The 8,619-nt window shown below is 31.7% G+C and overlaps 1 protein-coding gene across 2 annotated transcripts in view; it reads right to left on the bottom strand.

Annotated features, from left to right (window-relative positions):
* Window positions 1-3,808: 3,808 nt before the first annotated feature.
* Window positions 3,809-8,619, bottom strand: part of LOC149260917 (putative disease resistance protein At1g61300) — a 69,168-nt gene continuing 64,357 nt past the window's right edge. The window contains exon 4 of one of the 2 annotated variants that reach the window (XM_089380883.1): window positions 3,809-4,092. The gene's annotated coding sequence lies outside the window, so the exon portion shown is untranslated. The remainder of the gene's footprint in view (window positions 4,093-8,619) is intronic. The other variant, XM_089380882.1, reaches the window with a different exon arrangement.

The raw sequence follows: 8,619 nt of genomic DNA, 5'->3' as shown, positions 1-8,619 counted from the left end.
AGACAAGGATGTGCATTATCCCCTCTTCTTTTTATCCTGGCGATGGATGGATTAAGTTTAAAAATTAAAAAAGATGTGTCCATTGGAGAATTTGAAGCACTAAAAATCAGCAGTCGTGTCACAGTTTCTCATAGTTTTTTTGTTGATGATATTCTGTTGATGGGGATGATAAACAAGATTAAATGGTTTTGTCTTTCCCAAATCATAAAGAAGTTTGGGATAGCCACGGGACTTGTTCAAAATGAACATAAATCCATTATTCTATATGGCTCATGTAACCAGGACGATATCACATATATCAAGAATTGTTTTGGAGTAAATGCAGAAATCCTAGACAAGGGCATGAAATATTTGGGGTATCGACTAAAACTAGGATGCTATAAAAATGCAGATTGGATGTGGCTGGTGGAAAGATTCTATCTGAAGATTAAGGGATGGGAACACAAATGTTTATCTGTGGGAGGATGTATCATCCTCACATAGTCAGTTCTTACTCAGCTGGGGATTTACTGGGCACACTTGTTTCACATTCCTCAAATGATCATTAACCTTCTGAATAGAGTAATGGCAAGCTATATATGGTCTGGCGCAAGTAGGAACTGCAAATATCATTTAGTGAAGCTAGAAAAGATCACTAGACCCAAAATTTTGGGAGGTTGGGGTGTTCTAAATTTGAAGTTTTTTGGATGGGCTCTTATTTTAAAATCTTTATGGAGAGGCATCAACAGTAAAGGCATATGGGGGAAGCTGATTCGATCTAAATACATGAAGAATAAGGAGTTTTCCTTTTGGTTAAGACAAGGAGCGATAGGGAAAAAAGGCGGCTCACAGATTTGGAACAGCTTTAGAAGGGTCAAGAATATACTCTTTCAAAATATCTCATGGTTCTTTGGATTGGGCAATAGAATTTTGCTGGGAAAAGATTGCATTATAGGAGCAGGTGAGAGTCCACCTGGGACAGTGGAATTGATACAACATCTGAACAGAAGAGGCATTTATGTTCTCAGTCAGTTGATCAGTGATTGGAATGGTAGCATTCCAATTTGGCTTGACTCCTCCCAACTGAATCTTGCTGATCAGTATAAACTGGATTGGCTACAATTTGTTAAAACTTTAAAGGAGGCAGGGATATGTTATGACAACAAAGGGGATTGTATTGCATGGGCTGGAAAAAAGAAGATTATAGGAGAAATAGAGGTGGCGGACTATTATCTCAAAATATGCCTGAAGGAAATTCAGAATATAGAATATTGTTGGTTTTACAGCTTTTGGCAAATTAATATTCCAATAAAAATTGTAATCTTCCTTTGGCTAACGTGGCATAACAAGAATCTCACATGGACAAACTTACAAAAGAAGAACCACCATGGTCCTGGGATATGCTATCTGTGCAGGCAAAATTCTGAGGATAATGAACACTTATTCTTACACTGTCATAAATCTGTTAATATCTGGAAACATTTCACCAGTAAGCTACAAATTCCATTCATTCAGTTTAACACAATAGAGGAGTGCTTAAAATGGTGGAGCAATCAGAGTAAAAGCAGGAGGTTGCTCACTTTGGTTGTTTTCTGGGAAATTTGGAAAGGTCGGAACCAACTGATTTTTGGTTCGAATAGATGGGGGGGGAACATAATATATGATCTCATAGAGCAGTGGGTTGTATCGGATCAGAATGTAGATAGAAAGGGAAAAAAAAGAAGAGAAGAGGAACTTTCAGATCAACAATTACCCAGTGGGGCTTTTTGATGGGGCAGCTCAAGGAGGAAGATGTGGGAGCGGTTTCTGCTTAAAGCTATGAGAAGAACAAGAGTTCCGGATACATTGGTATGGGGGAGAAGGAACAAGCATGAAGGCAGAAGCTATTGCTCTATGGGGTTTATTATGGTTTATTAAGTTTTTGGATATCCCTCAAGTACAAATTTTTGGGGATTCCAAATGTTTAATAGATCATGTTAATGGAAAGAACAATATCCAACAAGTCTCCCTACAAGGCTGGTTGAGACGGATAAAAAGCATATGGAATACCTTTCAGAACCCATCCATTCAGCACATCAACAGGACACATAACAAAATTGCGGATGATTTATCGAAGAAAGGACTACTAGCCACAGAAGAAGATATGTATATCATGATGAAAATGGGAGTAGATGAGACAGAAGTAGAAAGTCTAAAGCTGTCGGGATAGGACACTGAAGACCTTATAAAAAGGCAGAACTTCAATGCAGATAAGTTCATAAAAATCCCTGTTTCTTTTTGTTTAAAATTTTGTACAAATTTTGTTTCAGTTACTGTATAGAAAACATATGAGGAATGTCTACTGTATGGTAGTGATTTTCAGAATATGTAAATGACCTGAGACACATCTTAGAGCTTATAGCATCTCTTTGAAATTCAGTGATATATTTGCAATTATGCCAAAGAGAATATAGTTCCACAGATGTTGCAAATTGTAGATTACAGTTCTGTTGTATGTATGTAGAATATTTTCTACCCCATGTAGTCATATTGTGGATACCACATGGTTTATGAGTACGATTAGTCCATCATAAGCATGTACTGTTTTTAATCATAATATAAAACAGACAGTTTTTTCTTGCTGAAAGAAATAATACCTCAAAGTTTGATTTTGTACTAATATTAATTTTGAAGTTTTAGACTGGTAAATTTTCTAACAAAAGTGAAAGAATACTTTAAGGTTTCAGGAGATGTTTTAGGTATATAAATCATCTAAATTATATGTGAAATCAGCTCTGTTGGCTCCATGAATGAACAAAAGCTTGTGCAATTTCATCTGAATATGTACACATTTTGTATATTCAGATGAAATAAAAAAGTGCTTTTGCAATTTCTAATACTACCATTGCATTATTTTGATTTGAACAAAGCTATCTATGCCACTGTCAGAAACACTAGGCTACAGCACCTGAAAATATTACAAGGCTGAGTTGAACTTTAGCACCCCTCGAAAGGAAAATCAGGGGCTGTAAAGAATTATGGAGTTCCTAGCCGCTCAACTGAGAACATTAATAGAGAAAATTTGCTAAATCAACCACCAGTTTGGTATTCTCAGCGGCTACCTGGTCGCTTTCTTGGAGATAATCGCTCAGGTTCTTTTCAGTATCAGCCAGATTATTGCCATTGAAATACCGTTTGCTGCTTTGTGGTTAAATGATATTCACTATGATTGCTATTTTCCAAAAGGACAAACTGCATTTTAGTGCACAGTCCAAATTTAAATTTGCACGTACCGGAGACAGTTATATTTTTCAAACTAGTAATTTTCCAACATTTTCATATTTTCATTAATAAACGGATATTAGAAACTTTTCCAAATTTTCAAGGATTTTCATATTTTCAAGTTTTCCAAATTTACACTGATTTTAGAATATGTATAGATTGAATATATAGGCAACAAATAATCAGTCTATTTATGGGCCATAAATGCATAAGGCTATATATGTTTACGGATGGATTACTGACCTGTTAAAATTTAACTGTACTGCATTTATGACTCATTAACAAGCTGGTTATTTTCAGCGGAATATATACATGTAAACAGTTCTAATATTATAATATAAAAAACCACTTTGCAACTTCTGTGATTACATGATCTCTTGTACTTTACATATATTTTACTAGCCTACACTTAGCATCCTTGTCAAATTGTTTGAATCTGGTATTTTTTTCCCAAAAAATCTGACAATAACCATGCTTTAATTTTGTAGAAATAGATTAGCATTATAAAAAAAATCCTCCAAACATCTAAAATCTCTCTTAAAAAAAATTGTAACTTAAATTTCAGAAAATTTTCACCCAATTTAACAAAATTTACTTAAATTTCCATTATTTTTTGAGCAAATTTAAAACATTGTTAAACCACAGTACATCCCTCAACTTGTAGCTGTAGACTTCAACGAATAGAGTCACACTGACATTTGCACCAGCTCTTTGACAGTTGTGCATTGCCGGTCAATCACAATATTCGATGTTCATTTGAAGAGCAAACAAATTTCCTCGTGTGTAACTCATAAAGATGCAACCTCATGTTACAAAATCCACAACCATTTTACTTTATAGAACCTGCAAAATCTCCAATTGCAACAACCTCAGTTTTACATAAGAATTGAAACCCGAAATAAAATACGATATTAATATCTTAAAATTAAAAGCTAGTTTTCAGTGTACAAATTTAAAATTAAAATACAATATTAGAAAGTCATATTAAAGGGAAGATTCTTTTTACAAATAGAAGGTATAATATCAGTTTTGAGGGTTAGTTCAAGTGGTTAAGTTTTAGTTGCTAAAAAACACTTTGTTAATAAGAAGGTAGAGATTGATTTTATGAAAAATTGAGATGAAGACATAATAAGATATGATAGAAACTAAAAACATTATGGGGTATCCTTACAAAAAAGTGAATTTGTTTTAAATTGAAGTTTGAGAAGATTAAGTATTCATAATTTACTAATTAATTACTTATTAAACTTGTATTGGATGTCTATAAAGAACCTCATTCCCTTCAATAAATTCAATGCTATTTTTCTTCTTTTTCATGTCTTTTTTTCCCAATATAATAACTTGTTCAAATCACTTTTGAATTGATGTTCTAAAATTTGAAGTTGTTAATTGTTCAGATTAGTGGTTATCCTTGATTTTTCATCTAAACATATGCACAAATCAATAATCATGTTATGAAATATTTTAATAAACCATTGTTTCATATCATTCCTTAAAGTCATTATTTAGTTAAATTTGGTTAAAACATGTAGAATACATTGAAACTTATTTGGATAACTATAAAATGCATTTCTTAAGTGTGAATAAGTGGCTTTTTTTATGTACACTTTTGTTTGGATATATTGGATATGTTTATGTGGAAAAATTTCGAAGATTTATAAGGTTTTGAAACATGTTTAGAAGAGTTATAGCAACCTCATTCATTAAGGTAGTCAAAAGACTTTGAAAAGACATATAAGATTTTTTTTGAAATGTGAAACCAAATTTTTGAACAACCTCAATGTTGGCATTTTAGATAGCAACTTATCTTTGTCTTAGCATTTGAGATAACAAGTTACATTTTGGATTGGATGGTTGTACTAAAGCAATGATAGCAATTGACTAGTTTAACATGTTCCATTTGAAAATATTTCATTTGACTCTAGTTTAATGGTTGGGATAGAGGACCACTATGCAAAAAAACTAGGTTCAAACCATCATGGTTGTAAAGCACTTGGGTATATGGGGTGCGTGAGGAAGGTGTTTGACCTCTCGTAGTTGATTTTCCATTAACAAAGGGGATTAACACAAGTCCAATAATCCAAAATTGTTTAAGTGAACTTTACTAAGATACTTTCTACTTTATCCTTATAGTCATTATAGTCATTTATATCATTATAAAGTTAGAGAAGAAGGACTTTAGAAACAAGTCATCTACTTGTGGTGATTCCTTCATGTCATCAATTACAAAGGAAGGGAACAATGAATTTAGTTGTAGAGTTTCTTTGGTGAGTATAAATTATTTGTTCCATTTTTTTAATGCAACATGTTAATCTTATAACTGAAAAATTCCACAAAGACCTATGAGTATACATGGAAAATTTTACAATTATAAGTAAACACCATTACCTATATTATTAGTTAATATATCATTGCATTAAAATTTATTTACATGGATGTTGACATTGTTCAATCTTAATTACTAATGCTAAAATACTTATTAGAATTTGTAACTATATAAATGTCAAAAAAATATTGAAAGTGATATTATTTTGTTGTGTTTTATAAATTACTTAAATATAAGTGTATCATTTCACATGATATTGTTGTTAATTCTATTCCTCGATGAAGAGAACACACTAGTGAAGAAAGTAACATCAAGCATCAAACTGAATCCATAAAGTTGGGTTGCACATTTGGGCTAGCATAGTAGGTGGAAATGGTGTTCACAAACATTCAATTGAGGAATAATTTCAAATGAGGTTTTACCTTGATTAAGACTCTTAAATCATAATTGAAGGTTTAAGTATGCCTTATTTAAGGTATTTTAAATCCATGAATTGAGGTATTCCCTTCATCTCTTTGACGGAAGGTGTGCGTTGAGAAATCCTTAGGGCAATAATTAGGGTAGATTTCTCTTTTACTTGATAATTTCTTGTGATTATTTGTTGAATTATTATTACTTTTATTATGTTTTGATCATTAAAAATTAAAAAAACCATAAACTATGAAGATCACAAAAAGATAATGAACACAAGAGATAGGCTCCAAGCCAGGGAAAAACCCCTCCAAGGGGAAAACCCATAAAATTCTTCTCTTCTTATAGAATCAAGTCAAATAAGAAATATAAGACCCAAACACCAAGACAAGGACCTCCCACAAGACCCTAACCAACCCTCCTTTCAAGCTTCTTTGATAAGTCAAAGTCTCCTTAAGTCAACAATAGTCAAAACCTTCCAAACTTGCATAAACTTCAGATTTTTGGTCCGTAGCAACATAATTTTCAGACTTGAAATAGATTTTCAACTTCAGCCCCTGTAGTAGCTTTAGAAACTCACACGTGTGAGTTATTTAAGGGAAAAAAATTGTATTTTGAACTCTTCTTTCTCTCTCCTTGCCTCTTGAGATCTTTGCTCTTGCTTCTAGGCTTCTTCGTTGGTATTTCCCTTTCTTCTTGGTACTAAAGTAAAACTTGCTTGAGATACTTCAAATGAGGTTGAACTGTCTTTTATTTATACATAGTTGGGAGGTCGAATTACCCCTTCCAAGGATGACTTGATGAGGTAGGGCCAACTTGTTCTTGTGGGTACAAAAATGACATTTTTTACTTAAATAAAATTATTTTCCCATTTTATTTTCAAAGTCCAAATGGGACTTGATTCTAGAACAATAATTTGACTTATGACAAATACTCTTTTGACCCAGTAAACCATAAAATCATGAAGAACATGCTTGACCTATCAATAAATTAACTAAAGCATGAAACCCATGCTTGAAATATATATATATATATATATATATATATATATATATATATATATATATATATATATATATATATTTTCTTTTACATAAAATATATAATTACATAAGTACAATGACAATTATGAAGACCAAACCTAGTTACATTTTTCAATAGTGTGGAATTGGTGTTTATAAATTTTCTATCTGATCCTCTATCTAGTGGTATATAATTTTCCCTTTTTGGACTTAATGTTATGTTCTATTTTATTATTTTCCCAAACACGTACATTTCCCCTCTCAAGTGAGGAATATCTTTAGAAAAAAATATTTATGTTAAAAATTATGATATATATATATATATATATATATATATCCTTATATATATATATATATATATATATATATATATATATATATATATATATATATATCTTATAATCTTGGCACATAAAATTAATAAGCCATGTATGTTTTGTGAGGTCTTTAATTTAAAATATATATATGTTGCATTTTCATTGCGAGATTCAATAAAAAGTGGGACATATATTTATGGATTCACCCTTTAGGAATATTCAAGGCCACAATTTAGTGCATTTTGTGAACAATATTGAGATACTTGGTGTTTTGAGTATTACATTAATATTTTTCTCCTATCTCACAAGATATTTAGAAGTTTATTAAAGAAACAAGACTCCTGGTGTTATTAATTAAAAATGGTTCATAACCATACAAGTAGTTACCAAAGGTATCATCACCAATGAAATGCACCATGGCATTAATATTTCTATCAAAGAGAATTGTAAAAAAATGATGGAACCTATGCATTTTTGGACTTGCACGGGATTCCTTTAAACAACCTACTCAAAGTTGTGAAATATCCCTCAATAGTGCCATAAGTAAGAAAAATATCATAAAAGTAGTTATTTCCATTCTAAGAAAATCCATCCATGGAAATTTGAATGGAAGTTCAATAAAACATTAGTGCACAGTCCCTTTCAAGACAAAAATCACAATAATGCATGATTTCACTCAAGCAGAAAAAATCAATTGGTTTCTTGTGCATGAACCTATACAATTCTTGGTACCAAATATATCTTATATAATGAATCCATGTGTATGTATTCAAAATGGAATTGAAGTTTATGAGAAGAGTTATGCTAGTAAATTCAATCTTTAAGGACACCATTTTGAGATCCACATTTACACTTGTTGATTGAAAGAGAGAGGCCCAAAGAGGATAACTAGGACCCTCCTAAGGAGAAGGAGAATGGCATCACCTCTAGCCACCTCTTATTATTGTCTCAAAAAGGTATTTGTGCCTCGCCATTAGTAATAAAGGTATACTTTCTTTTATTGTTTTTATTTCTACTTTCCTTAATTTTCTATTCATAATTCAAGATGCCTAACCTACTATTGGTTTAATATCTATTTCTTCTAGTTATGAGTAGTTTTCAACCTTTCCACCACTTATAGGAGACTCTTTTGCTCACTTAGGTGATTTTTTTCTCCCAACACTAAGTATAGGAAGTTTCCAAAACTAGAAGTTTTTACATTGGGGGTGGGGGCAATACCATAACACACGCATTCATATTGGGGGTATATACTGAGGAAAAATATGACATAATATATTGAGTATATAATAGGGGAAAAATTATT

This window comes from Pinus tabuliformis, chromosome 6, assembly GCF_031772625.1.
Source record: "Pinus tabuliformis cultivar Carrire ecotype Pingquan chromosome 6, CPIR1, whole genome shotgun sequence".
In the NCBI taxonomy this organism is placed as follows: domain Eukaryota; kingdom Viridiplantae; phylum Streptophyta; class Pinopsida; order Pinales; family Pinaceae; genus Pinus; species Pinus tabuliformis.
Note: the sequence above shows the minus strand (reverse complement) of the source record. Positions and strands in the feature narration are given on the sequence as shown.